Here is a 25676-nt window from a genome sequence, read left to right as displayed (position 1 = left end):
ATGCTACAACTATCCTGCTACTAGCCTGAGCATGGGGGCCGGGCAGACTCCGCGCTGCGCACGGGTCCCCGAGAAGAGCCAGACAGCCGCTGGGCGGACCTTTGTTCGAGACAAAGCCCCTGAACTTGAGCGCTCGCTTTGTGCAGGTGCAAGGGCTCCTTTACCGAGAGCGCGTGCTGGGGGCGAGGGTGGGACACATGAGGTTGCCGTTTCACTGGACCGATTCGAATCTCGTAACACCCGAGGTGTCGGCATGTTTCTGCCGTACCCGGATTAGAGTTCAACGTTTGTTGTTGTTGTGTTGCTGTTCAACTTTTTATTCGAATCATTTTCTCTGTTTGGCATCTTGGTCCACCATACCGTATTTATATAAAAAGTTACATGTGAAAGTGAACCCATGGAGTTCACTACAGAGATTTAGAAACTTAAAGAGAAGCTATTTTTTAACAAGGGGATGCTTTCCCAGTACACATTTAACAATCAAAGCACATAATAATCTGATATCAACGGAGATATTTGGTTTGGGGAAAGGAGGAGTTACCGTACGAGAGTCATATTTGAGTTCACTTTAATTCCCAGTCCCATCCAATCTCCGTGAGAACTTCAGCCTCCGTGCAGAACTCTCCAAACAGCTTGTGGTGATCATGACCTTGCCAGACCCAAAGCAGCTTCTTAATACATGCCTTATAACGTTTGCTCTCCAGATTTTCCGATGATGAGTTATAGAGGCAAGGCAAGGTTCGTAAGATTACGACCCTGCCTCTCCTGGTTCCTTCATGGGAAGTGAGCAGTTTCTCACCTGGATTCTCTTAGACTTGTTCAGAGGAAGACTCTTGGAGACTCAAAGAAGCAAATGTATTTCCATAGATATAAGTAATCAAAATGATCTCTTCTGGACCCATTTTAATTTGTATTGACAATTTTTATAGTGTAGGTTTCTGGCTTTGGTAGAAAACTAGCTGTGAGTGATAGTGTGCTGAAATTTCACAAAGGTAAGGGAAAGATGATAGAAATTGAAACTTGTTTTTCCCTTCAGAGTTTCACTGTTAAAATGGTGGATTAAGTACTCATGCTGGTGAGCGATCATCCTTTTTTCTTTTTTACACAATGGAGTGTACACAGAACCCTGATTTGCATCTTGGCTGTTTCTCTCTGTTTACTGGGAGCATCTACCTCATAGAGCTGCCAATATTGGTCAGTATCCTGTAAAGCAGGTATGGTCTGCATCTGTCGTGACTTTATTAAGACATGGTCCCAGGCCATATTATGGCCTCGTTAACATACCACCCTCCCTTAGCCATCCTTGGGGTATATAAATAATAATAAAAAAAAATGTCCTTTATTCTCCAAATTAAAATCTGCATACTCTTGGATGTGCCTAGCAGCTTTGTAACTGCGTACTGAAGAGGATTTCGGCCTCGTGTCCCTTGTTCCTCACCTCCAAGGACTATTAGTTTCAGCTCAGTCCGAGTGTGCAGGATAATCTAAAAGAGAAAATTTTAAAAAATGGTCTGTCCTAGCCACCATCCTCAATTTTGGTCCAACTGGGCAACTATAAAAGAAGAGTGTGCATTTGAAATGATTAGGGCAGACTTCAGTTAGGGGAGAAAAAAGGAACTTAAATAGTTCTCCTCTTTCCCTTTTCTCTCTTTGCTTCCACTCACACCACATTCTTCCTCATCCTGGTTCTGGACACACCTCTTGTTTTGGATTTTGAAAGTGTACCAAATCCTAACTAGCAGGGTTTTGGGAGATAGCTCTACACAGCTCTCCGACCCCAGTCTCATTATTTTTCTTGGTGGTTCAAAGCCTCTTCAAACCCCTATTTTTTGCCTGTTATCCATTGGTTACGCCTCATCTCTGAGGCTTGTCAGAATCCCAGTCTCCAGCACTGGTTGTGTGGCTCATCTCCCAATGCTATACATCTCATTCACCTCAGCTGATATGTCTTAGAAAATATCAGCTGGCTACTCTTGTATGCAACTATAAAGAGGAAGAGGGAATAAAACAATATCCTGAATGCTTGGAGATGATGAAATAGTACTAAGACAGGAAAGGGGGGATTGTAAAAAGGCCGTCTTACTTATCCTATTCCATTCTGAGTCCTGGTGACAGCTTTCTCCAATTAATTACTGTATGTATTTGCCAGTTGCTTTAGGAGTTTTGCTTCCACAATTAGACTGCTATGGACACTGTAGCCTACCTAATATCTGTTACCCCTTCTTCCTAACAGAACCTCGGTTTTGGTCAGGTGTTCATGCCTCCCTTATGCCAACGTGCCTCAGGGTAAACTGACATTATCCCCAACCTGTAGTCTGAATGATCTAAGTGTAATCTCATTTATTTTGCAATGTATTAGTTCAGGATTGAGAATGTGAGGTACTTCTAGCAAAGGAGGCAAGAAAGAAAGGAGCTGGTGGACCGATTCTGAGAAAAGTTTCCTCACACTTACTAGAGAGCTGCAAAGAGAGATGTGGGGTTTGGTTGTTGTTGTTGTTGTTTTTCTTCCTTTGGATGATGTATGTCTACATGTAATGCTACAACTATCCTGCTACTAGCCTGAGCATGAACGAAATCCAGAGCAGAGAGGTGGAAGCAAGCTGTGTCCTTGATAACATTATTGAGCCATAATCCCTCTGCCATAAGCTAACCTTCCCCCATTCAATGAGATAATATTCCTATTATCTGAAGCCAAAAGCAGTCAATAAGAGAGGGTCCTGTTTTCTGTCTTCGATGGCTTGTTATATGAGATAAGCCCTTACCTATTTAACCCTCAGTATACCAGAAAAAACAGTCATCACCAATGGACCTGTTTTTTCATATTTTAAAGTCACTTTACAAATCATTTATAAGAAGCAAGAATAAAAGAATAGTGAAAATAATTTTTAATAAACTTTAATAATAATTTAAACATAGCAAACTCAAATTTTATTCTATATTTTCCAATATTTGAAGGAATATTACTCTAACAGGTTATGTCTTTAGACTACAACTGTTGATCAATCAACATACATAAACCAGGAACACAATCATCTTGTAAATATAGATTCCAGATTTTATATACACCTCTGATGGTTCTAGCTTATTATTATTATTTGTTTCTTCTTGCACTTGAAAAAGCAATACTTTTGAAAACTGTTGGCTTGTAATTTTGTTGAGAGGACAGCCATCTTCTTAGCTGCAAAACATTTTCATTTTTAGATTTATAAATATCAATTAGAATTAGCAATTCAAACACATTATATACCTTAAACCTTCACAATGTTATATGTCAATTATATCTCAAAAAAAAAAAAAACAGGGTGGGAAGAATTAGCAATTCAGTGAACTTTTTCATCCTACCTCATGTATTTCCTTCCATTCACCTTTGTATATACATTGCCTTTAATGCTTGTTGACTTAGAAACTATATCAAGTATGTTTGATTCAAGACATCCTAAAAGATGACAAAATACATCACACATTTTTTTTTTTTAGGATAGCTCAGGTTTTTGTTGCAAAATATCGAATAATTAAGGAATAGCTAACTGGATAAGAATACCATATTTCCTTTTTGAATCATTGATTCTTGAGTTTGAGAAAATTTATCTAGGATATCATCATCTGCAATTTCACTTGTATAATAAATTTCATTGTCATTAATATCTAGAGTGTTTCTGTCTGTCTTTTTGCATTTATCTTCTGAATTTTCTAATACTTTTGAAGTGTTTTCCTCTATTAATTTTTTCTTTGCCATTATGGGAAGAAATGAAATTTCTGAATTCTGAATTCTCATCAGTGACTAATGAAAGATTTATTTAAAAACTATAAAGATGATGTCTCCAAATTTTTTCATATCATTTTAAAAGATGATACAGTACTTTGGGCAATATAATAACAGAAGGATAATGTAATAGTGATTATTTATTTTACCATTGAATCAACATCCTAGGTGATTCAGAATTCTTCAGTTTTCTTGTTATCTTTGTCTTTCCTGGGCATAACTGGGAATAATTAGTAATGTTGAACTAATTTTTGGAATGATGATATAGAAAATGCTTAAAGCTAGAGGAAATTAAGATCACTAAGCTCTTATAGGTTATTAAAGGGTCCAATAATTGCAAGACAGAATAAGTTTTATTACATATTTTTAAATCTGCATTTACTTTTCATTCTTTGGGAAAAATAAAAATACAAGAAAGAGTAAGTCATGAAATATCTACCCTTACAAATATTTAGAACCTCTCGGAAAAGAAACACAAATCTAAAATTGGTTCCAATAGATTCTGATGGTACAACGGTTAATCTACTATAAATTGATTCTCTGATATATCAACAAAACTCAATCCACTTAATAATCTCACCATAGCAATCAATGACCTCTATAGTACTGAAGTCAAGGGACATTTTCCTGTCTTTGTGACCAATACAATTGTCCTCTTTTTTGAAATCCTTATTCTATGGTACTATAGACCTCTTCCAGTTTTAACATTACTAGCTACTCCCTGAATTCTTGATTTTGCTTGTTCCAAATCCTGCCATCATACCCATCTCAGTAAATAATGCCTCCCTCTGCACATTTGTTTAAAACAGAAACCTAAAAAGCATTTTTGACCATTTTCTTCTTGTCATCATCCAAAATATTTCTCACATCCATGTATCTCTCTATCCATTGCCACCACCGTAGTTCCAACTACCATTATCTCTTGCCTGGGCTTATGCAATAGTCAAAGTTGGTTACTTTATTGCCCTCATCTCCAATCTATTCTATATGGATCTGCCACTGAAATCATTTAAAAATGTAAAGTGTTTCATGTCACTTCCTTGATTAAAACTTTTCTTTTGGTTTCTAGATTTTAGCTTGAATTACCTTGAAACAATATAATTTAGTACCAAATCCTCAAACACCCATTATAATTGCTATACTGTAAAATCAGCATTATTTATATTGGATTGGCTATACAAAACTCACCGATTTTTATTTTGAAAAAAAAAAAAAAGGCAGCAGAAATCCTGAAGAATAAGGGGGAGACTGCTAAGAAAGGTCATGTTTACTAATCTAGCACCATAATTCCAGTCATAGGACCTCCCAAGCGGCTGGACAGAGGAAGAGAAGAGGTGAGGATGTCAGAAGAGTAGGATAGTTCTTAACTCACGGCCCCATTCGTGCTGTATGGCAACACAGGGTCTGGCAGAGACTGGAAAGTAAGACAAAAGCTTTTGGAGGCTCATGAAAAGAGTAGAATCAGTGTATCCTGGAGGCAGCGCCGGGGTTGGCCTCATGAACTAGAGGTTTCTTCTTGGCATCAAAGTCCTTTTAAATTTCTTCAATTTTTTTTAGCCAGGTCTGGTATGTCATAGTTCTGAGCCAGATACATTCCAACCAGGTTGCCAAAAGTAAATCCAGGCAGTTATTGGAGCATGATATTGGCAAGAAGGGAGCAAAGGTGATTAAACCTTTTTAGTGGCTTCCCACTGCACTTAGTAAAATCTAAAATTCTTAGCATACCCTACAAAGTGCTATGTGATTAGATCCTGCCCTCCCTCTCCAGGCTCTTCCCACATCGCCCTCCCGCTCGCCTGCTCTCCTCCAGCTGTACCGATGTGCTTTCATTTCTTCTATGAGGACTCCAATGCCAGGAACCCCCCCACCTCCACCCCACACCTCTTTGTCTAAGTGACTCCTATTTATCTTTCAGTTTTCAAGTTAATGTCACTTACACATTGACTGCTTTGACTCTTTCAAACTCCATTCTTAATTAAGGACACCTTCCGGTGTTTCTGTTATAGCGCCCTTTTCTATTCCTTTAAAGCATTTATTATGATTTGTAATTAACCAATAAATAAATATAACACCATTGTCTCCTACTAGACATATATATTCCTTTAGATCGGGGATTATGTCTGTCTCGTTGACTAAAATGCCTGGCACGCAGTACCTTAAATGTATATTTGTTGAATGAATAAGTCAATGAAAGAATGACATTCATAGTTCCTACTACATGTAAACTCTGGATCCTCACAAAATAATTCTTTGTAGTAATTGCTACATAAGAAGATGTCCTGAAGTTTTCCACTTACTTACTTCGAGAGGAAGAAGAAGTTACTGATAGCCAGTTATAAGTCCCCATGAGAAAACTGATTCCACATGAGGCTCAGACTTTTGTTTCTAATTTCCTGGCTTAACCTTCAAGCCTTAGCATCACCTAATTAGTTCTGCAGAGAACCCTGCTCCAAGTGTGAAATTTGTCTTTCTGAATTACCAAACAATTAATAGTACTATCTGCTTTTTCTCTCATCAACCCCTTATACCAAATCACCTCCCTGAGACAAAGCATACTGTATCAGGATGTGAGAAAAGCTCCAACCCAAATTGGGTTAATAAAGGGATATTTTCCCTCATAAAACGAAAGATCCAAAGGTAGGACAGGGTCCAAGCATTGTAAGTCAGATCTCTGATTCTCCTTCCCTGGGTTTCTCCTGGCTCTACTCTCCTCTCTCTATGGGATTCCTCTTCGGGCTGGTAGCGAGACAGTCACCATAGTTCCTGGGATTATGGGTAGATGCAACAATGTCCAACAGAAGATGGAGGTGGTTTCTTCCCGTGTATCTGATTTTCTCAGAGGCTCTGCAGCATTTAATGACTGGTAAGCAAAATACAGTGCTACCATGATTGGCTTTGACTAATGAAAATAGTCCCAGAATCATATGGGGGAGGAGTAGTCACTGGAACAAAATCAAGGCTCTCACACATAGAAGATGGGAGTAGGGCAAATGACTATTAGGTAAACAACCAATAATATATGCCGCATAAATTAAAAACATCAATTTATAAATTATAAAATACCAAAAGCTATATTTTCTCTGAGTGTTCTTCTAGAACCTACCATACTATAACCATAGATTCTTTCTTAGGCTGGGATGGGAGAGAGGATTATAGATTTTTGCATTTCCAACTCTATGTATGGATTCTGGGAGATAAGAGGTAATGGATACACATTTTTCAAACAAAGAAATGTAAAAATATTGATATGATACTATTCTTTCTCATTGTGAAAATTGTCCACAAGATACTTCCTTCTTCCACATGTTTAAAAATAGTTTCCTTTTAGGTTATGATTCAGGAAATATTTTACCTATTTAGTAATGTCTCTGAGGTGTGTAACTTTGTTCTGGGCACTCAATAAAAGCTTGTTTAATTAATGTATACATTTCAGACTATGTGGACTTTATTTCACCTCCATAGGTGAGGTATTGAGAGAGTTACAGAAACTCCTATACATTCATTAACACTCAAACAGTAATGATCCATTGTGGATAAAATTTAGAAAATGCAGAAAAGTACAAAGATAAATATATTAATGTGTCCATCTGCAACCTGGGTAGATAGAAATAGCTACAGTTAATATGTTTATGACATTCCTTTATACTTTCCTTTCTTTTTGTTTTTATTTGTTTGACAGTGATTTTTATTTTGGGATCCAGTGGCCCACAAATAGTTCAACAAACATCATAGTTTGTTGTTCTGAAATCATTAATTCTGTATAAATTCATCTAGTTCACACATTTAGTCAATAGTTATCCAGTATTCAAATACTACTGTGTTCTAACAGTGACCTTTAAGTGTTTGTTGCACCAGAATTACTTTAGTATTTAAAACTGTGATTTGTCTTCAAGTAGTCTCCCTCTCACCAACCCCCACCAACTCCTTCAAAGCCCCCTAAAATGACAGCAAAGGAATAAAAAAGGCAGTAACCTATAAGAAACAAAAACAAAGGAAGGGTGAGGCAGAATCAGATATTTCATCAAGTGTTTTTGCCAAGGACAAGTGTTTGGAAGGTAGAACGCAGATGAAGGAATAGTAATTACTTGAGCAGAGAGGAATCGTTCAAAACACAAGAATGAAGATGAGGGCTGGTTGCCCTGATGGCCTCTCTAAAGCCTCAACAATTGGGAGGTGCTAGGCCACTGAAGGGGAGACCAGGTGCTGGCTCAAAATATGAGGAATAGTTGACATGTCAGATAGTCAGACTCCAAATTCCTTTCTGCACCCACCATGTTTAGCCAGCCAACTGTCAGTCTGTAGACTAAAAAGGGGATCAAGTGAATGCTCAGCACCCAGAGAAAGAGAAGGGCAACAGAGAAAAGCTCTCCAGACATTTGCAATTGAGGGAGCCCAGTGAAAAGCTGGTTCACTACTACAGCATCTACTCATGAATTTCACAAGTCAGTTCCCCACATAGAGAATTTCTAATACAACGTTAAAATGTTTAGGGCCTCATTCTTAAATATGAAGGGCAATCCAAGAATTTGGTGAACATTTGATGAACACCTCCAACATGGTAGGGAAAATACACATGGAAGTGAAAGGCACCTTTGGGAACAGAGGCAATGCAAGGAGAAAGGGACTTTAAAAAACGAAAATTGATTAATATCATCAAAGAGACCAAAGAAGGTGTACCTATAAAACAAAAAGCGAGACATGACAAAAAGGCAAACACAACAGAAAGAGCTCTTGAAAATTAAATACATGGTGATATAAATATTTAAAAAACTGAAAGATAAAGTTGTGAAAGGTGGAAAATAGAAGAGGAACGATGAGAACATTAGAGAACCTATCTGGTGATTTACTAACAGGAGTTTCAGGGAGGGAGATCAGAGAAAACAGAAGGGAGCAAATCATGAAAGAAAGAACAGAAGCAAGATTTCCAGAACTGAAGGATAGAATGCGGCCCACCCAGAACAATAAATTAAAACAAAACAAAAAACTTCAATTGTTATCATTGTTAAATTTCAGAACATCTCGAATAAGAAAAAAATTCTAAAACTTTTTAGAGGAAAAAGCTGATCACAAACAATGGAAAAGGACTCAGAATAGCATCAGAGTTGTTACTAGCCACTCTTGATGGTAGAAGACAATGGAGCACTACTTTGGAAGGTCAGAGAGAAAGTTATTTCAGCCTAGAATCCTTTACCAAACTAAACTAAAACTCTGGTAGTATAGAATATACACATTTTCAGATATACGAGGTCTCAAACATTATACTTTTGATCTTTCTTAGGAAGCTGGAAGTTGAAAGAAAATGAATATACACATTTTCAGATATACGAGGTCTCAAACATTATACTTTTGATCTTTCTTAGGAAGCTGGAAGTTGAAAGAAAATGGAAGATATAAGAAAGAAGATCCGAGAAAGAAAAGCAGTAGGAAAGGAGTAGCAGGAAGGGATGTTGCAAGACCTCTAGGAAATAGCCAGGCCAGGGAGGGAGGAGAAGGGAAGAGGGCTCCAGAGGCAGCTCAGAAAAATGGAGTGTAAATTTTTGAGCATAAAGAATATATTACTAATAAGTATATGGCAGAGATGCTGAAACATTGGGAAAAAATTAACAGGTAGATAGAAAACCAAACGAATGATAAAATGAGGCAATTATTAACTTCAGAAAAAAAGAAAGCTTGTACAGGAAAAGAGGTGTGGTTGCAATGCATTACATGACTCAGTGAACAATATTTATATAGTCTCAATAATGTAATATTGACTATTGATTTAACAAAAAATTATATATAACCATACTGGGGGGATGGAAGAAGAAAGTGGAGTTGGAGCAAAGGAGCAATATTCTAGTATGTATTCGCAGTGGAAGGAAGTCAATAGACAAGGGTTAATATAGACAAATCAAGAAATATAATTTTTAAAGATATGGAGGGAAAAAAATCAGTGAAACTAGCTTGAAAAGTTGAGGGTAGTAACCTGTAGGGCTGGAACTGAGTGAGAAGAAGGGTGGGGTAGGAGACTGCTGGTTTTTATTATGAGACTTTAAGTACTATTTGACTTTTTAAAATGATACACATGAGTGTGTGTGTGTGTGTGTGTGTGTGTGTGTGTGTGTGCGCGCGTGTGTGTGTGTATGGGTTTTCCTCTGATAAAAAATAAAGTTTATTTTAAAATAGTCTTACCTGTGGACATTGTTAAAAGACTTATTTCTGGGCCTGATCCTGTGAGCCTGTAATCCAGTAAGCCTGCAATGGGACTCAAGAATCTTAACTTTTAAGTAGAACCTCAAGAAATTTGGATGCTAAAAGATGAACATCACTCAGACCCTCCAAAATTAAATACAAAGTATTGTAAGACTGTGTAGTTTTTTGGAAGAGAGTCCATGATTTTCAGATTCTATTTGATCCCCTGAACACCCAAAAAGTTTCAAAATTGCTGTTCTATGTGTACCTGCCTGCCTGCCTGCCTTCCGAAAATAATAGAGATTATGTTAATTATTTAAGGTGAAAAGCAGAGCTAATGATTGTGGTAGTAAGTTAAACACTTTATAAAACGTATTAATCATGGACTAGAAAGCACAAGCTAAATTTCAGTCCATTGCTTAGTATATTACCAAGGCAGATGCCCGTGCATTACTACTGCAGTGTATCGAAGACAAACAGAATAGCTTGAAAAAGCTAATGCGAATTGAATCCATTGGTACCTACCAGTGATATTGAATAAGCCTATAGTTAAATATAGTTAAATTTTATTTGGTTAAAAAAAAAAATTCATATGTGGTCATTCAATAATATCTTTAATGGTGTAAGAGTGCCATAGAAATAGTGCCAGAGTCCAACCAGAAAATTTAATGCAGGTATTTTGACAGTCTTGTACTTTTATTCAACATTTTAGTAGTTTTATGGTGCAAGGTGGTCTTTCTCAAACTTAATCTTTCAACCTTTTAAAAACTGTGCTTATAAAACATTAGAGGAGTTCATGAGTTGTGATTTGATTCAACTAGATAGCAAAATGTGATTTCAGATCACTTGTTGGAAGAAATTAAATTTTGATTCATGTTTTTCTTTAAACCTTATATACATTAAGTTAGAAAAAATAAATTTTTATTTTAATGACTATAAAAAGTATAAAACATTTAAAAAGATATACCAGATAGACTAGCACAAACCAATAGCTAACAAGTTAATGTTTGTTGAATGAATAATAACATATAGCATGGCAATTATTAGTTATTTAAGCTGAATATGTACCAATTTGCATATTAAATGTCCCTTACTCATACATCAAGTCATTTCTGATATTCTTAGGTTTGGCACACCAAGTCTATCCATGACGTTTACTATGTCCCAGATCTTGTTCTAAGTCATTTTCCTTCTATTCTCATTTTACCCTGGCAACAACTCTGTGAGGGAAGTGATATTATTATTCCCATTTTAAAGATGAGAAAACTGATACACAAGTTAAGTTTCTGTGCACGGCTAATAAACAATAAAGGCAAATTATTGAAGAATAATTGCATAAACAATTATATCAATATATATGGCAATTTCTCATAAATGGATTTTTTTTTAAGATGCAGTTTAGAAGAAAAAAAATCACTGACAAAATTTTTTTTTTTTTACCTAATGGCTATCAACCAATACCTTGGGGAAAGTTTGTTTCAGGAAACAAGTTTTCTGAAATGACAGCCTAAATAATTTGAAATTTCCATATTTGTTGTTTCTTTTCGTCTATGGTTCCTTCTCTCAGCCCATTCTGAATTTATTTGTCTCCCCGGAGCTGCTTCTCTTTCAAGACTTAGTAAAACGACACCTTCGTGCCACCCTCAGCCCACCAAAGTGCTTCCGTAACAAAGCCTGCTCTGCTGCTTCTTCCTCCAGCCCCAACTGAATGTTTATTCTTTGAGTTACAATTCTTAATTAATTTCTAATCAAGATATAAATAGAATCTAAATATCACTAATGTGCATTTTTTTCTTTGAGAAAAATCTTGTTAAACCATGTTACATTACTGTAAAAAAAATGTATATATATATATATATATATATACATTTAGATTTTACCTGACATATATATATATACATGTCAGGTAAAATCTAAATGCCCCAACAATTTGAAACCTCTTCTTTAACAGCCAGAGATTTTGCATCGTTCTTTCATATCTTTGAAATTAATATTTTTACTCTACTTCCCTCAGATAATTTTATCTTAACATAAAACATTTTCATACTTAAAAATCTTTGATTATTTAATTATTATACTCTGTAAAGAAATATGCATATAGAATACTTTTTCCTGGATTAATAGAGCTCTAAATATTAAAATATCATTTTAGTTATTAGTAGTACAAAATGTATCACTATAACATAAATTTGTAATTCTTAAACATAAAAAATAAAATCGTATAAATACATTTTTCAGTGGCAGATGGAGCTAGTTGATTACTCATTGAAAAATGAGGTAGGTTCAACATTAACTTATACTTTTTGTTTGTTTTTATAGTTGTAAATGCCAAGAAACTTTATTTATGTAAATAAAGAGATGAGAATAAAAGGAATTTTGTTATAGCATTATAATTTTTCCCTTCTAACTTATATTTTAAGAACCACAGTGTTCTATCATCAAATATTAGACTGGTGTCCAGTATGTAAAAACTTTCTATTAGAAGTTAGCATTTACTTCCAACTGCTTTTAATAGAAAATCTATTCTCTTCCATTGGTTTTCTTTTCCAGTCAATTATCACACTCTAATTATTATAGATTTAGATGGTATTTTGATATCTATTAGAGGGCAGTCCCTCACTTTTATTATCTTAAAAAAATGTTTTTGGCTCATATTTACATTTCCTGATAGTTTTTATGACCAATTTGTAAGGTGTTAAAATTTGGATTGGGATATTTATTGAAGTGCATTGAATTTTAGACAATTTGGTCAGTTGATAATGTTTCAATAATGAATCTTCTCATCTGGAAACTCAGCAAGTCTCTATATTTATGCAAACCTTGTTTCGTATCCCACGATAATGTTTCATAGTTTTCTTTTCATGGATTTCATAAATTTCTTTTTAAATTTAAGATCAAACATATACATTGACTACTTTAAACGCATTCTTTCTTTCCTTCTCCTCCCCCTGCCTCTCTTCTTTCTTTCCTCTCTTTCTTTTTCTCTTGCCATTTCAAATAGATTGTAAACTCTCTCAGGATTGGGAATGGACTGCCCTTATAACCTCCTAAGTGCCTAAAGTAAAGCTATGCTAGAATGGTTGCTAAGGAAAGAAATACTTGTAGACTAAAGAAATGACTGAAAGGCTTGATTCATAAACTAGAAATGGAACCGGAAGAATCTGGGGATATGCCAGGAAATGAGTCAAAAGAATTACAGTTCCTTAAAAATGGATGATAAATTACGGCTTGCTTATACTATAAGGCAGATTTGACAAGCTGTTTGATTTTATTTTAACTAAAAAGACAAATGACCTGGATATTAGACTAATTCTCCCAGTGCAACTTCACTCAGAGATCCAGAGGAGATAAATATACGCTTCTGATTTCCTCAGACATTGAGAAAAATACCAAATTTTTCCGACCTGTGAGGAAAATGATCCTTCATTGAAAATCAAGGATAATTAAAATTTTTGTTTTAAGAAGGACATTTACTGCCTAAATGTCACAGATTTAATTGGTCTTTTAATAAGGAATGAGTTAAACAAAGACTAACCAGTATTAGGAGTGGTGAAGGGATTTTTCAGTGGAGCCCTAGTACATTTGTCTAGCACTTCATCCCCATGCATTTCGTCTGTTGTCTGGAAGAACATCATCTTTGCAGACTGCCCCCACCCATCTTTCCCTTGTAGACTGGGACAAGGAGGTTAGTAGTCATTGCTTCTGCACTCTGTGTGTACATTTCGAGGTACATTTTCGAGGCACGAGAGGTTTTACCAGCAGACGACAGACGCCCTCTGTTCTGGAGTCAGAGACCAAAAGTGGAAGAAGTCTTCTTAGGGAGCAGGAATTCCTGCTGTCAGGAATTTCCCCTGAAAGGAGACTCCAGTCACAACTTAATGAACAGAGCCTCCAGGGTGTGAGAAAAGGACTAATCTTGTTGCTTGTCCTACAGGCTTCCCAGTTGCTGGTCCCTGAGTGAAGCTGGAGAGAAGCCACTGAAAACATCAGAAGCTTTAACCCAGAAGCCTGAGGAGAGCTCTGCCCTTCCTCAAGAGGGGGAAGTCCTTCACAAATGACAGCTGTCTTTCTTACTCTGAGCTGGAATGCAGACTGCCCCATCCCCACCTTCGTGTGCAGTAGTAGGAGCAAAGAGGTGGCCTCAGAATTCCTGGAAAGACCTCACCCCTGCCTACCGCACTACACTCACAGCTTTGCCAGTATGCTCTACCCCGAAATCATCACTATAACCACGTTCTTTATCACTGTTTATATCAACACCGCAAGAAGCCTGTGGACTCCTAAGGCACGCTCCAGATCATTTACTCCAGTCCCCATAAGGCTCTGTAGTCTTGGTTTCCCTTCTCCCAACCCTCCCCTGCCCCTGACACATCCCCTGTGCTCACTGTTAATACCTTGTCTGTCAGCAGCAAAATCTCTACAGACTCACAACCTTCTCTATAAAGGTCCCCTTCGGTGTTGCTGGAACTGAAACCTGAATCTCCCCAAGGAGATCTCTCTAGTAGTGTCCGTTATCTCTATCTCACCCTATATGACATTCAGGCCTGCAGATGGAGTGAGGGTTTTCCTTGCTCCTCATTGCCACTTTCGAACTACTCCCCATCTCCCCAAATGCCCAGCTTGGAATCTCATGCTATCAGATTTACCACCTCCTATCCCTCATTGCCATTTGCCCTCTCTCAAAGACTTTTAACAGTTGCCTCATGGTCACTTTTTCCAAGAGTACTGCTGTCATAATTCTAAGTAATTTCAATACCCATTTGAGTCAGCCTCCTGGCCTCAGTTCCTTGACCTCTTTCTATGATTTTGCCTTTTACCCTCTATCAGTCACTCACTCTGAAATCATAACCTAGACCCTGACATTATCTATATCAATAACTTCTCCAAAGTCTCAATGCCAAGCACCCCTCCGGTACCACCGCTCCCTCCAGTACTCCGACCCCCACGTTCCTCTCATCCACTGAGATCTACAGCTCCTTGACCCTACTGCTTTTTGGATTTGCCTCATCCTCTTCAGATCCTTTCATTCCTCGTTATTTAGCAAAAATCGCTGGGTCAGTTATTACAATTATTCCCTTACGGAGAGCTCTAATTGTCTACTAAAATCCATCTTCCTTTCTTCAAAACGATAGAATTGTAGCTAGGAGCATAGTTGACACCACATTTCCAGGGCTTCCTTACATTTAACAGTAGCTAGAAAATTAAAAATTTGCTAATGGAATATAAACCTAATAACGTGTTGCAGCTTCAGGCTAACTCCTTAAAACAAGGGCGATGCTTCCTCCTCCTATTTTCTTTCTCCTTCCTGAAAACTGGTAATAGATATGCTTGCTACCCAATTTCTATGATTTAGATGAGGAAAAAAACCCAGGTCATGAAAGAGAAACAAGACAGAAGTCCCCTTCAGTCCCTAAATGATCTTTTGAAGCTGAGACCCAATGTCCTGCAATGGTCATTTCTGTCCGTTGCTTAAAATCAAAATAAAATCTGCTTTAAGACACAGAATTTACGTGGGCTCACTTTGTTACAGCCATCTAATTCTAAATAATACAACTCTCAACTCCTTGGTGCTCTCTCACTTCCTAATACTCACCTGGCCAAACCACAGCCCTGGTAAAAATGCTACCTCTTTCTTACCTGTACTCATTTAAAGAATCTGGCCAGAGAAAAACCCTTACTGATCAAGCTCACTTCAAATGCTGCCTGGCAAGCATATCTCCCTGGTACACGCCCACCCTCCTAGACAAACTATTCTACCTCTTTCTCCCTCAAACTTCCAACACTTTGCCCACATCCTCATTCTTACCTGATAACCCTTCATTCTATTCTATTTCATTGAGAGAATCGAAGCCTTCGGAAGAGAATTTCAACAAGCTCCTATCTCCCTGTCTCCCTATTCTCTTGCAACTGTGCCCATTTCCTCTGTCTTGCTTTGCCTATCACTATGGGTAAACTGTCCATGCAACTATTCAAGGCCAACACTTTCATGTTTGCTCTAGAGACCACCCCTTCCAGCTTATTCAAAGACTTTGCTCCAGTGATTCTCCCTTCTTCTCCTAATTGTCAAATTTCCTTTCTACTCCATTTTTCCCAGAGCATGCAAATATACCTTTATTTTTCTCACCCTGAAAAAATTTAAAAATACTTTCAAGATCCCTTCCTTTCCAGCTATCCCTTCATCTCTGTTCTTGTTTGTAGCAAAAAGCCTGAGATACCTATTTTTTTTAAATTAACTTGTCTTCTGATTTAAAAAATTATTTTGAAAAATTTTAAACATATGCAAAAGTAAAGACAGTATAATGATCCTCCATATATCATTACCCAGTTTCAACAATTATAAACATCTTTTTTTTAACAAGGGTGATCACTTCGTAAGGTAACAATTACAACCATTTTGTCAATCTTATTTCATTGACTCTTCTTCCCTAAATCTTCTGGAGTATTTTAAAGCAAATCCCAGACATCATATCACTTCATCTATAAATACTCCAGTATACAGATAATGACTATTAAAAATGCCAAACACAGCACCAATATCACATCCAATAAATCTAAATGCATAATCAAGATGTAAATTTCTTAGATTGCCTCAAAAACCGTCTTTTTAAAATAGATTTGCTCAAATCAGGCTCTACACACATTGCATATAGCTGGTATGTCTTTTAAGTCTTTTTTTTTTTTTGATCTGTAACAGTTTCCCTCCCCCACTGTTTTTCATGTTATTTATATTTTGGGGTTTTTTTAAAGGTGATTTTTCTTGTAGAATTTCCTACATCCTAGAATTGGCTCCTTGCATCCTCATGGTTTTGTTTAGCATGTTCCTCTCTCTCCTATAGTTCCTGTAAATTGGTAGTTACATCTTGAGGCTTGATTCTCTTCTTCCTTTAATCCTCTCCAGTCATGAGTTCACCCTACTACTGCTCAAAAACAGTGTTGTCAAGTTCATAAATGACTCACATTGCTAAATCTAATGGCCCATCCTCAGGCTGCTTCTTCCTTGATCCATTAACAGTATTTGATCACTTCATTCTTGGTGTTTTTGCTTTATTTGGCTTCCAGGACACAACACTTCTGTGGTTTCACTTTTACCTCCCTGGTTGTTCCTTCTCAGCCCTTTTTGCTGGCTCCTCTTTATCATTCCTGCCTCTGTTGGGAGTGATATAGGATAATTTCTCAGTTCTTTTTTCTGTCTGCACTGATTCCATTGGTGATCTCGTCCACTTCTCAGACTTTACCATTTTATACATGCTGACTTCCTAATTTATAGCTTCAGCCTGGATCTCTCCCAAGAAATCCAAATTCATAGAGCTACGTGTTTATTTGATATGTCCATCTGAGTGTCTAACAAGCATCCCAACTTGATTCATGTGCATAATTTGACACCAGACCGCCTTCTAAACCTGCTCTCTCAGACTTCCTTATCTTGATGGATGGCAACTCCATCTTTCCAGTTTTTCAGGTAAAAAAATCTTAGAATCATTATAGACTCTTTATTTTTCTCTCCCCTAGATAGAATCTGTCAGCAAATCCAGGTGACTCTATCTTCAAAATAAACCATAATCTGTTACCTTAATTCAATCTATTGTCATCTCTTGCCTCATACCATGGCCTCCTCACTGCTCTCTCACCCATTCATTTGCTCTTATCACAGCAGCTAGAGTGATCTTTTCACAATATAGATCACGTCAGGTCACTCCTCTGCTCAAAATATCCCCTTGATTGCCCCATTTCCGTGGAGTCAAAACCAAAGGCCTTAAAATGACCTATAAGACCCTCAATGTCCTGCTCCACCAATACTTTCCTGACATATCTCCCAATATTCTACCCCTTCACTTATTCCACTGCGGCCACACTGGCCCTCTTGCTGTTTCTACCACATGCCTTGGGCCCTTTCGACTCACCTTAGCATTTGGTGTTCTGCCTGGGATGTTCTTCCTGCGATATCAGCATGGCTCACTCCCTTACCTCTTTCAGGTTTTGCCTTTTCAGTGAGCCCTGTCTTGACCACTCTCTTTAAAATTACACACCCCAAAAGTAGAATTGATGGGTCGAAGAGAATAAGCATTTGTTTTTGATAAATATTAAAATATTACCAAATTACTTTCATCAGTAATGTGTGACTGAGTATACAAGTTTCCCCCATAGCTTGATCAATTGTGGCTATTAACAACTTTTGAATTTTTGACAATCAGTGTATTTTTAATTTGCATTTCTTATAAGGGAGTTTGACTATCACTATAAGAGCAATTTGTATTTCCATTTCTGAAAACTGTAAATTCATTCCTTTGTCTACTTTTCTAAAGATGTTGGTATTTTTATTTGTAGAAGCACTTTATACATTATGGAAATTAGTTAATTGGTCTGTGATAGGAGTTGGAATAAAATTTTTCCAGTTTGTCATTTGTCCTTGACTTTATTAATGGGTTTTTCTATGCAGAATTTTTAAAAACTGGAAGTCTAATTCATCAATATTTTCTTTTATGGGTTCTAACTATTGCATCATACTATAAAAGGTCTCTCTCGCCTGAGATATATTTTTTTTTATCACAGTTTTCTTTAAATTTAAATCTTTTATCTATCTGAAATTCATTCTGGTACAAGATGTGAGATACACTTCCAACTTTATTGTTTTTCCAGATGGCCACCCATTTGTCCCAACGCCATTTATTGAATGCTCCATATTTTCTCCATCCTGTGAAGTACCACCTAGGAAATTCTTAGGCACACTTTAATGGTTGTAAGCTTAAGTTGAGGCAACAGTGTTTTCTCTTTGTGAAACCAATCGTGGCATGCAGAGACCTCATACTTGCTACTGAGAGCTGCAAACAAGTCAAACCTGTAATGTGCTGAAAGCCCACACCTAGTAAATGCATACATAATGTCACCAAATTGTAGCTTGAAATGTTATGAGCACCTGATTCTCATATAGTTAGTTCCTCCACCCACACACATTCTCTTCAATAAGGTCAAAGCTGGCAGGGAAGAGTCATATGGTTTTGGTTGGTTGTTTTGCAGACTTACTCCACCGACAAGTGAGGAAGACCAGAACTTAATATTAGCCAACCATTCTGAACTATGGAGAAGAAAAGTGTTATTGTAATCCTCATGTTCTCTTTTAGATTTTGAGGATATTATTGTGACATCAGCATTCCAGGCTTCATGACTTTTTATTTCAATTAGTATAATTTCATCCCTTGGCACTCAACTAGCTGTGAAACCAGGCCATTGGGTATGGATTATGAGGGCTAAAGTTTTGGGCATAGAACTGGTGATGTCATATGAGACCATTAAAGCTCGTTCACCTGGCACTATCTACTAGGATGCTTTTTAAACTAAGACACACATCCATTGTTAAGTGAAATTATATTGATAATGTTTACACTAAGATACTGCAAAGTCCAGCCTGTACCTTTTAAATTAAGTTCTGAATTGTCAAAAATAATTATGAGAAATATATTTTAAGGCTATGTGGCTGTGTTCCTTAATGGAAATACTGTATGACATAGTGGTTAAGGGTTTTGTTCAAAACGTAGACAGGGTAAGTGTAATCCTGATTCTCCTACCTTTTATCTGAGTAACTTCGAGCAAATAATCTAACTTCTATAAACTTAATTTCCTCATATATAAAATGATTATAAAAATAGCATTTGCTGTTAGAGTGATTATCAATGAGAAAATTTATTTAAAGCATGAGTAAGTTATTTCCCCCCTATCTGGCTGGCAAAGATCAAAAAGTTTAATAATACATTTGGTGGTGAGAGTGTAGTGGAGACAGTGTAAATTGGTACAACCACCACTAGCTGGAATTTACCAAACAAATGTATTTGTAAAGGAACAAATTGATAACTATATACAGATATTTATTATATTACTGTCATAGTAATAAAAGAGTAGAAATGACCTAAGTGTCCATGTAGAATAGGCTGTTTTGATAGACTCATGCAATCAAATACCATGTCGTAATAAAGAACAAAATAACATTTATGCTATCAAATGGGATGTTACCAAGATATGTTGTTAATAAGAAGCCAAACGTAGAACAGTGTCTAAAAAAGGGGATGGAGAGTACACAGCACATATACATATTTGCCTGTATAATCACAGAAATGGGCAAGAAAAACACTCAAGAAAATGGTAGCACTCATTTCCTCTAAGGTTGGATATTTCTGGTGGAAATTTTCTAAGAATTTCCTAAGTAGCCAGGAAGCTTTTTACTATATATCCTTTTAGTCTTTTTATTATACTTTGTGAATGTGTAAGTTAGTTTTAAAAAATAAACCACTGTGAAGTTTATGGTACACTCATGACACATAGTAAGCATGCAATACATATTAACACTTATTTAAAATTTCAATTTACTGAGAATTATTTTTCAGTAAAATAAAGATATCCAGAGAATTTTAAAAATCAGCTGTTTAAAATCTAAATACTACAAATTTTATAATATGTAAGTAATTTTAAACAATAAAATTTAAGAAGAATTAGATCAAATGGCATTTCCCCTATAAAATTGTAAGAGATCTCCAAAGTCGGATCTCCTACTTTTTCCTATAGTGTCTTGAGTCTACCTCCACATTATACTCATGTTATAATGATGTCTCTTTTAGCAAACAGTGAACTCCTTAAAAACAGCAATTCTGTTTCTCATTCCTATAATTATGTGCCAGGCCTAGCATATATTAGGTACTAAATAATGTCTGCTGAATAAGAACTAGTTTTTCCCACTATGTTATACTACTAATGGAAGTACTTCAGCAAATATTATCACTTTATTATATTTGAGTATTTTATTAAACATAAAAGTAAATCAAGTGAATAGAGTCCTCATCCAGCATGTCTCAAGAATCTGAACCCATAGGAATTATTTCCTAAATCAAATTCCAATTTAATTGTGTAATCAATCATTGTCATCTAAATTCCCCATTTTTAAGCTTAAAATATTTTATTTTATTTATGACCTGAACACACAGCCTCCTTCCACATGGTCCAATCATCACTTTTAAGGAAATGTTCAAGAAGTAACTGAATGTGTTGGCTAAATTTTCTGAAAAGCAACAACTCACATCACTAATGATAAAAACAAAATTTTGAATATTGGCAGATGTTCTCAAACATCCAGGTAGAATAGAGTGATGCTTTCTGTGCCCCAGGGGCATATTTTATAGCCTGTAATAGAAGCAAGGACAGCTGTGACAATTTGGCCTTGAGGTACAAGTTCTTTAGCCACTCTAAGCCAGTTTCCTCCTCTGTGAAACGCGATCAAAACACCAGCCTCACAGTTTTTATAGCTAAAGTTAACATTTTTGGATGATTCTTTGTAGTACAGATTTCTGGGGCTTTCAACAGAGTGCCAGGATTTAAAAAGATCCATTGTTGCAGTTTGAGAAAAGTCATAACCCTCTCTGAAAACTTCCTTCTTAGTAAGGTGAGATATTCCATTCTGTGGGCAAAAATACAACCCCATTTCTTTGCTGCCCACTGATCTGGTATCCAGGGCATTTAAATTAATCTTCAATCAACAGCACAGAAATCCTTCATTTCACATTGTCACTGGTGATGTAGCTACAAGACAGACTGTTAAAAGCTTAGCCGATAATACGGAAAAGTCAGCAGGAATTGCATAAGGAATATAATAACCATTAAGCCCTGTGGCTTTGTTAATCATATCCGTCCTTCAAATTCAAATTCTAGAAATCTATATACCTAGACAGACAGTACTATTCTGGCCACCTACAAAAATAACAACAGTTCATTTGTATAGTTGTTTTTGAGGGTCAATACAAGAAAATATCTTGGAGAGTAGTATATTCTTTGTTTTTGGTATTATCAAGAATGCCATCCACCATGTTATTTAACGTTCTTCTTATACATTAGGGAAGAACCTAGAGATGGCAGACCCATTAGTAAATATTTTGTTTAAGTGCAAAAGCTCCTGAACAGGATTGAGAGGTATCACAGAGGGAAAAATGACAAACTGTGACATTGAACATTACTGAATACTTACTGTGTTCCAGATGGTTTCTGCAGAGTGAGATCTTGACTATTTCTAGCCCATGATACCTTTAAAAAACAGAGAGGTAAGAGGAGGATGTAATTTGAGTGTGGGGACTTGTAGATGACAGTACAATTTTGGACATACCAACTTTGGTGAGATAATGATATAGGAAAGAGGACCCAATAACTTTTATGTGCCAGCTCACTCTTTTGAACTTCAAACTGTCACCACCAGTAATCAGTATTTATCAAGAATAGTTGAAATTGATATTAGAATACAGAAGATACATATAAGATATGTAAAAGTACCTGCCATACATAGGTATCCAGTAATGTTTTAGTTTCAATTTCTATAAATCATTCTGCTAAAGGAACTGAATCTTGCCATGGAAATAAATTCTTTTTCCAAAGACATTTATATGTTTATAGGAATTCTATAGTGTACTTATCATTTTTAATAATTTTAAGGACAGCAAAAATAATGTTAAGATTATTGGGAATAAATAACTGTGAATTTAAGACATCAATTACCCCAAATTATTCCATTAGAGATATAATATTCTAATATTGATATAATATCTATTGACTACTAACATCTTGGCAAAGTCATCAAAGACCTCCATGTCATTAAGTTCAGTGGATGTTTATCAGTCCTCTTTTTATTTAACCTCTCAGGTTTGACAGTCAACCTGTTTTTCACTCTCCTTGAAACATTCCCTGTCCCTAGATTCCATGATACCATATTCTCTTCCTAGTTTGTCTTTCTATTTTTCTTCTCTGCATCCATTGCAGACATATCCTTCTGTCCCTGGCCTTTAAACATTGCAACTCCTTAAGGTTCTGTCCTAGGACCTCTTCTCTACTCACCTCTATTCTCCTCCCCCTGGCAATCACACCTGTCTCCATGAAATTATCATCTCTAATACTAATGACACCTAAATTTCTATCTAGATCTTAGACTTCTCCTAGTATATATCCAATTAACCATTCAACAAATCCACTTGAATGTCTTAAAGTTATCTCAAATTCAGTGTGTACAAGAACAAACTTATGATATTCCTCTCAAATATTATCTTCTTCCACCGTTCCCCATCTCACTAAATAGCTGCACCAACTTTCCAAGTGTTTATCCCAGAAAGCCATTCTTCTGACACATCCCATATCCAATCCACTACTTAGAACATTTGATTTCACCTTCCCCACATATGCCTTTCTCATCCATCGATTTTTATCCATCTTTACTATCGCCATTTTAGCATAAGCTAAGCTCATCTCTTACCACCAGTAACTGGCTAACTGCCCTCCATATATCCATTATGGCTCCCTTCAGTTTTGTTCTCCATGCTAGAACCAGAATAGTCTTTTTAAAATGCAAATCTTTTAATGTTAACCTTGCCAAAAATCCTAATTGATTTATCCTCAACATGCCTCAAAAGTCTCTGTCAATCAATAGGACCTTACAGACCCTCTCTATATAAACTCTTGTACTTAGTGTAACCTTTCTGTCAAGTCACCAGGATTTGCTACTTACATATCTATTAGTTTCTTTTGCTTTCAATCTCTGCCCCAAATTAGAGAAATTCATGGAGATGCCAGAAGATTGGCATCAACTATTTAATCTCCATGCAAAGTGATTAGAAGAAAATTTAAAAATTTAAATGGAAAATGTTTTATTTGCCCTAGTTTACATTCTATACAGAATATCTAAGATACAGAAGCCTAATCCACTTTATGAGGCCAGATCAAAGTCAAGTTCTGTAAGAATAAAATAAGTTCTGTGTTAATGTCATCAGGAGCTCATGAGCCCTTTAAATGATATTTTCTTACGCAATATTTAAACATTATAGGTTTAAAGATAGATTGTCAGTTTCTTCCTTTCTAGTACATAATGAAGTAGCTTTAGAATTATACCAGATGACTTTCTTAAGATCTCTAGCACTTATTTGTCTGATATGTAAAATAGGTAATAAGATTACCTATGACAGTTGTTTTGACAATTAAATAACAGAAAGTATCTACAGCACTTAACACAGAGGCTGGCACGTAGCAATGATCAATAGGTGCCAGTTATTTTTGTTTGTGATGGTTATAAACCATTTTAAGGAAGCCCTTTTAAGTTAGATTTCTTTGGAGGAAAGGAATACTAAGGATTTAAACGATGGTTTTCTTGGTGCAAATCATTGTATTATTGATTTTGTTCTATCAGATAAATATACCTTTTACAACTGAATGGTTAAAATTAATCTTACGATTACTCCTCAGAAAAGGAAAACATATACATCCTCTCTTACCTGGTGTTATTGTAAACTGATCATATGTCTGTCTTTCTGTGTCTGTCTGTATTTTTGTCATCTCACTTCCAGATCCTAGAATAATATTGTCATACTGGGAGTCCTCAGGCATGAAGTCTAGTGCACCATTTCTGTCTGTGAGATAATTTCTGATGACAAAGGCTCTACTGTCCCCTGGTGGCATCTGCTGTCTCCCACAGGTTCAATGTTCTAGCTCAGAAAACCTCCAATTATTCTTAGATAGTCATACATTTAGCAGGCAGAGCCTGAGAGTTACTTTTCCATTCTGATCTGTTGGTTTTTATTTTTTTGACACTGGAAAGCTTTGCTCTTACAAAAGATGTTTTGTACAAATCTCTTGCTATGCTAGGGGTCTTTAGTTCCTGTAAAGCAAAGCCTTTTGCAACACCAAAGCTAGGAAGAGTCTCCTTTTTCTCTCTCTTTTTTTTTTTTTTGTGGTCACATCTTTCTCTCAAAACAATACATACAGAATACATAGCTGCTTGTTGGGGGTTGGGTGATGGTAAAGTGAATACTGGATGGGGTGATAATCTATTAATATTATCCCACCACACTTATGAGGAATGTACAGAAATAGCAGTAACAATAATAGAGCTCTTAGAGCAAATATTCCTCTGTCTCGCCAGATGAAATCATGTCCTTAGCCTTAAGAAATAGTGCATGGTCTTGGTTCTGTTCCTTGCTACACATGGGCAAAAAGACTTCAGAACTCAGAAGCCTTGTTTTAAGTAAGCAGACTGACAATGGGACAGGTTGTCTTCTAGAAGGATTTATATTTCTACTAGAGATCAGTTCTGGAGTGGTTTTGACAGGTATGATTCTATTATTCAGGTTGGTTTTAGGAATATGACAGTTTACATTACTTTGAAAAATCTAGACAGTGAGAGTCACATTCTGTCTTTTACACCTAGAAACCTGTATAACAGGAAGAATCGTGTTATGTTTTCTAAGAATGCAGAGGCATCTTCAAAATATCTTTCCAGTTTTAACTTTCATTTTGAAATATGTTGATATTAGTAATTATTATAATAAAGTGTTAGCTATTTATGATTAATAATTGCTTACTTATTTAGTACATACTATGTGTCAGATACTAAAACATCTAAATAATTATTCATTTAATCCCTATAAAAACCTTAAGATATATATAATATCCTAATTTACATATGAGGAAACTGAGGTACAGAGAAGCTAAATAACTTGTCCAAAGTCACAAGTCAGTATCTTTTAAAGACTGAATTTGAAACCCTGAAGTCTATGCAAGAGTAGAAGCATTTAACTATGCTGCCTAGTTAATCATAATGATATTAATCATGATAATATAGTTAGGAGGTTATGGCATAAAAGTGACAATTCTTGAAACAATAACTTAAAGGCTGATTATAAGCTAATAGATTAGAATAAAAGTTTTAATGTGAATTTTTCGCTTGATATTT

The 25676-nt window shown here is 36.1% G+C and overlaps 1 long non-coding RNA gene across 1 annotated transcript in view; it reads right to left on the bottom strand.

Moving 5' to 3' along the window:
* Positions 1 to 2926: 2926 nt before the first annotated feature.
* LOC111742193 overlaps positions 2927 to 25676 on the bottom strand; it is a 24432-nt gene continuing 1682 nt past the window's right edge. The window contains exons 2-3 of the long non-coding RNA XR_002781225.1: positions 21939 to 21994; positions 2927 to 3178 (exon numbers count right to left, since the gene is read on the bottom strand). This is a non-coding gene — a long non-coding RNA (uncharacterized LOC111742193). The remainder of the gene's footprint in view (positions 3179 to 21938; positions 21995 to 25676) is intronic.

The sequence above is a fragment of the Pteropus vampyrus genome, unplaced genomic scaffold (genome assembly GCF_000151845.1).
Source record: "Pteropus vampyrus isolate Shadow unplaced genomic scaffold, Pvam_2.0 Scaffold88, whole genome shotgun sequence".
NCBI lineage: Eukaryota > Metazoa > Chordata > Mammalia > Chiroptera > Pteropodidae > Pteropus > Pteropus vampyrus.
The sequence above is the reverse complement of the archived record's forward strand: the minus strand, read 5'-3'. Positions and strand labels throughout refer to the sequence as shown.